Below are 6,145 nucleotides of genomic sequence, written 5' to 3' on the forward strand. Positions count from 1 at the left end.
CCTGAACAACCTGAAGAGTTACACCCCATTACCCTCTCCACCATTACCCAGCGTGGTGCTTCCATAGACTCCTCCATTTTGACTTCCTTCTTCAGTGTCACTCCTTTCCTGGACAATCAGTGCTGTGTTCTGCTCCTGGCCACAGAAGAGAAGCTGTCAGATGCATACTGAGTTGAATTCACGTGTACCTCCCTCCTTAAGGCTTCCCAGGTGGCTCAGTAGTAAAGAATCTGCTTGCTAGTGCAGGAGACCTGGGTTCAACCTCTGGTCAGGAGGTTCCCCTGGAGAAGGGATTGGCAAACCACTCCAGTATTCTTGCCTGGGAAATATCAGGGACAGAGGATCTTGGTGGGCTACAGTCCATGGGGATTGCAAAGAGTCAGATACAACTGAGCAACTAACTCCCTCCTTAACAGAGTCCTTCAGTGTCTTTATCCAGAGAAGGGCTTCCAGGCACTGGGTGGCATTGCTGGCAGATATTACTGGGTGCTGGGATGGGGTCCCAAATTCATCCTCTCTGCCTACCTTCCTGCCCTTGCTTTCTTTAATACTCAGATCCCACTGGTATTTTGGGCTAGAAGAGGAGAGGCCAGCGCTTTTTTTTTGCTTTCCTTTTTGGGCTTTGCTCCATCAGCTCATTTCTCATGAAAATCTCCCCAAAATAGTCTCGCCTCCAGGTCTGGCCACTACTAAGCTGTGGGTCCCAGGACTCTTGACAATTGCTGATCTGAGTCCTTTGATGGAGACGAACTGGGGACACTTAGACCCAGCTCAGCTCCAGCTCCCCTTCAACCTAAGACTTTCAACCTTTCCTTCAGCCACTTTACTCTCTTTCCTGACTCCTGCTTCTCCCCTCCCACTCTTATCCAGGTTCAAGGTTCCTAGGCATAAATAGGGGTAGGCAGGCAGCATATCAGTTTTCGAGGGCAGTGACTGACCTGTCCAGGGCCACCTGGGTCTGGGGGCCCAGGGACATTGGCTAGAAAGCCTGACACCCAGCTCTCCCTGACAGCCCTTCCCAGGGCTGTTAGGAACTTTGTGCATGCTGTGCTATGTCGCTTCAGTCATGTCTGACTCTTTGCGACCCCGTAGACTGTAGCCCACCAGGCTCCTCCATCCATGGGGATTCTCCAGCCAAGAATACTGAAGTGGGTTGCCATTTCCTTCTCCAGGGATCTTCCCGACTTACAGGTTGAACCCATGTCTCTTATGTCTCCTGCACTGGTAGGTGGGTTCTTTACCCCTAGTGCCACCTGGGAAGCCCAGAAAAGATACAGGAAAGTACAGAAAACAAGCCATTGCACATTTTGGCATATTTGCTTCAAGTCTTTTGACCTAGAACTCTAGCACTTCAGGGTTCTAATGACCCAGGGTTCTAACACCCCAGGATTCTAAACCAAGATGCATATATGTCTTGTCTCTGTATTTGTAACACTGGGAAGAGAGGCAGAACAAAAAACTTCAAGTCGTCTATGCTGGCTACTCTGTGGGTGGGTAGGTTGGGATGAGAGGATGGTTGTTAAGAAACAAAACTTCCAGAGGGTCTAAAATTCTGGAACCCTAGAGTCCTAACATTGGAACAAACCTCAGAAGTTGTCCAGTCCAAGGCCTCAAGCCCTGTGCAACCTCTGCTTGACTCTTCTTTGCTTTTGGCAGGCTCACTTTCTTCTAAGGCAGCCTCTTTCTTTGCTGATTGGCTCCAAGCATGAGAAAGTCTTTTTGTGCGTGGTCTCCAAACGCTGCTTCCTTGTAACTGCACCACTGATCTGCTCCTGAAAGAAAGTGTTAGTTGCTCGGTTACATTCAGTTCTTCGTGATCTCATGGGGTGTAGCCCACCAGGCTCCTCTGTCCATGAAATTCTCCAGGTAAGAATACTAGAGTGGGTTGCCATTTCCTTCTCCAGGGGAACTTCTAGACCCAGGGATCAAACCTGGGTCTCCCACATTGCAGGCAGATTCTTTACCATCTGAGCCACCAGAGAAGCCTGTTCTGCTCTTGATTTATTCCACACAAATCACATAGACTCCCTCTGCTCCAGGACAACTCCTCAGGTGTTTAAAGTTGGTACCTTAAGTCCTTGCAGATTGTAGCATTTGTTATATCTCTCAGGTGCGTCTTGGGCTTCCCTTGTCGCTCAGCTGGTAAAGAATCCGTCTGCAGTGCGGGAGACCTGGGTTTGATCCTTGGGTTGGGAAGATCCCCTGGAGAAGGGAAGGGCTTTCCACTCCAGTATTCTGGCCTGGAGAATTCCAAGGACTGTATAGTTCATGGAGTCACAGAGAGTTGGACACGACTAAGCAACCTTCACTTCACTTCAGGTGCATCTTAGGTTTCCTCATTGCTTTGTCACATTTGTCTGTGAACTGATCTCAGCAGGAAGGTGTGCCCTGCATAGTAGAAGTGAACTTACACAGGGCAGTTCCAGAACCATTTCTTTGGGTTCATTTTTCAGTCCCAGATTTCTACACCAAGAAGTTAATTCTAGAATTCAGATCCACGTTATATTTGGTACAGGCTGTGAAAGAGGAGAGTGAAAAAGTTGGCTTAAAGTTCAACATTCAGAAAACTAAGATCATGGCATCTGGTCCCATCACTTCATGGGAAATAGATGGGGAAACAGTGGAAGCAGTGTCAGACTTTATTTCTTTGGCTCCAAAATCACCGCAGGTGGTGATTTCAGCCATGAAATTAAAAGACGCTTACTCCTTGGAAAGAAAGTTATGACCAACCTAGACAGCATATTAAAAAGCAGAGACATTACTTTGCAAACAAAGGTCTGTCTAGTCAAGGCTGTGGTTTTTCCAGTGGTCATGTATGGATGTGACAGCTGGACTGTGAAGAAAGCTGAGCGCCGAAAAATTGATGCTTTTGAACTGTGGTGTTGGAGAAGACTCTTGAGTCCCTTGGACTGCAAGGAGATCCAACCAGTTCATCCTAAAGGAGATCAGTCCTGGGTGTTCACTGGAAGGACTGATGCTGAAGCTGAAACTCCAGTACTTTGGCCACCTCATGCAAAGAGTTGACTCATTGGAAAAGACCCTGACGCTAGGAGGGATTGGGGGCAGGAGGAGAAGGGGACGACAGAGGATGAGATGGCTGGATGGCATCACCGACTCGAAGGACATGAGTTTGAGTAAACTTCGGGAATTGGTGATAGACAGGGAGGCCTGGCGTGCTGTGATTCACGGGGTCGTAAAGAGTCGGACATGACTGAGTGACTAAACTGAACTGAACTGAACTGAGGCTTGCTAGAGGTTCTGGTTCTCCAGACCAATTCTAGTGTTTGGACCTTAGGCACAAGGCTCTGATTTCTGAGCATCTTTGAACAGGAGCATCATTTTCCTTACCCTCTTGGCTTTTTATAAATTGCTCAAACCCAACTCCTTATCTTCTGGACCCATATGGAAGTTACAACTCTGTAATCTAAACTATTCATCAAGTTCATTCATTCTTGTTTCATTTGCTTACTTCATAGGTTACTTTCTATTATGTGCATCTACTCTGCAAGGTGCTGGAAACGTAGACCAAGCTCTTGAGCTTTTTAGAGTGTGGGTGTGGGTGGGAGGGAGAGGCAGGGAAGAAACAGTCTAAATTCTCTGAAGACCATTAAAACAGAATGATGTCCTCAAACTTCTCTGGCAGTCTAGTTGTTAAGACTCAGGGCTTCCACTGCAGGAGGCGCGGGTCTGATCCCTGGTCAGGGAACTAAGATCCCATGTGATTCTGTCAATTAAATAAATATCAGGTTATCAAAAAAGAAAAGAAAAAGGGACTTCCCTGGTGATCCAGTGGCTAAGACTCCACACTTCCAAAGCAGGTGTTCCCAGGTTTGAACCCTGGCCTGGGAATGAGATCCCATATGCCAAAATCAAGTGTTCGCATGTCACATCTAAAGATCACAGGTGCCTCAACAAAGATTGAAGATCCCATGTGCTGCAACTAAGACCAAATACAGCCAAATTACAAAAATAAAATAAAATAAAATAAAATGATGATATTCTCACAAATATGTGGAGAGAAAGAAGAAAGCAATACATATAAATTTCAAAACAATCTATGATATTTAGAAGTCAGAGTAGTAGGTGAAGGAGTGATAACTGAAAGAGGGTTGAGGGGGATGATGGTAATTTGGGGGGGGTGCTGGTAATTTTGGGTTCTTGAACAGGATGTGTTTATTTTGGGAAAATTCATCAGACTGTACAAGAATATTCACCGCAGCCCTGACTGTAATGGCAAAAAGAGAACAATCTAAATGTCCACTTTATCATTTTGTAACATGGGGAAATATCTGCAGGATGAGTTACTAACAGTCTGGGTGGTTGTAATTTTGATAGACATTGCCAAAGTTGGCCATGAATTTTTTTTATTTTTTTTTTTAGCCATGTATGGCATGTGGGACCTCAGTTCCCCAACCAGGGATCCAACCTACACTCTCTGCTTTGGAACCGCAAAGTCTTAACCACTGGGCTGCCAGGGGAGTCCTTGGCAATGCATTTTAAACTAAGTTTTTGTGTAACACACGTACCATAAAGTGCATACATCTTAAGCTTACAGCATGATAAGTTTCAGAGAGAACACACCTGTGTAGCCACAGCCCAACTCAGTTTATAGAGCATTTCCTGCATTTCAGAAGCTTCTCCTGTGCCTCCCCCCATCCTTACTTTCCCTCAAAGGACCACTCTTTCACTTTTATCATCATTAGTTAGTTTTGCCTGTTTTGAACAATATACAGTTGAAAAAGTATCTTTGAAATTATTTCTGTGTATTTTATAGACTATAGATATGTCTATATATTTGGTGCTGGTAGCTTGTTGGTATGGAAGATTTCTCTTTGTGAGCTCAGCCCGAGACGCCTGGCAAGAATCCTGGCTCTGGACCTCTTTGTGTCCAGTGTCAGAGGTTTCAGGATCCTTTGATTTTCTGACTCTAAAATTCTGTGGCACCACCAGGGCCTGAATGGGGTGATACACAAGGAGAGCCGGAAAGTGCTGAAGTCAGCTGGAGTGTCAGCACCCTCCTCCCCTGAAGAGAGTAAGGTGCAAGAGAGGACTAAGGTGGGAAGTTGGCTTCCTGTGAATCTCCAATGCCAGGATGAAGGAGGCTCCTAACTGGTCTACATTTCCTCTATTTTCTTCCTCTTCAGCCAGGTTATTCCTTTTCACCTGTGGTTCTGCTTTTCTTCTTGTGTGATTTCCCCAGGGGACCTGGGAGAATTGGGGATAGAGGGGAGCAGAAAGGGGAAATGACAACATCCAGGTGCTTGGAGAGGGATGCCTCACTCTCTCTGCTTCTCTTTTTTTCTTTCTTTATATTTTTCAATCTTTTGGCCGTGCTGTGTGACATGTGGGATCTTAGTTTCCCAATCAGGGATCAATCCCGTGGCCCCTGCATTGAAAGCATGGAGTCTTAACCACTGGACCTCCGCTCCAGCCCAGGGAAGTTCCCACTTCTCTTTTTGCCTTGGTCTCGGCCACTGCTTTTTGGTGAGACTTGATGAGTGCTTTCCTTTCCCTGGACCTCAATTTTCTGGATGTACAGAGAAGGTTGGACCAAATAGTCCCAGAGTGCATCCTGTGGTTCCCGCTGAGTTTCCTTGCTCTTCATTTCTGAGTGTGTGGACATATTTCTGGGTACACCAGACTCCCCGAGACTTGGTTTCTCTCCCCCAGCACCTCTGTCTTCCAAATCTCCCCCTGCCTTGCCCCTGCCCCTGTCAGTCTGAATCTCAACCTCCCAGTCTCTGAGTGGAGTGAGTGTCTCTCTCCGCCTTTGTGATCCCTTGACAATGGGAGGTAAAAATAGCCCAGGGGCCGAGCTGGTGGAGATAAAAGGGAATTTGCCTTTTGTGTCCTGTGGCCAGGCTGGGGGGGCTGTGACACGTGGAGATTGCTGACATAGCTCTCCTCCGCTGACCTTGACGGCGGCAATAAAAGGGGGAGCCCAGCTCCCAGCCCTCACCGTGGTGCCGAGGTGGGTGATCAGGGCTGGAGTGGGGGCCCAAGGGAGGGCAGCCAGGTTGGTGGGTGAGGGTGCTTGTGGGTTGGCACAAGTCTCTCCATTTCCGTGGGAGAGGATGCTCTGGTGTCTGAGAGGGTGGGTGCGTGTGTTGGGGGCTCACCAGGGAGGCTGAGGGGGGACTCCAAA

Source organism: Muntiacus reevesi, chromosome 2 (genome assembly GCF_963930625.1).
Source record: "Muntiacus reevesi chromosome 2, mMunRee1.1, whole genome shotgun sequence".
Classification (NCBI taxonomy): domain Eukaryota; kingdom Metazoa; phylum Chordata; class Mammalia; order Artiodactyla; family Cervidae; genus Muntiacus; species Muntiacus reevesi.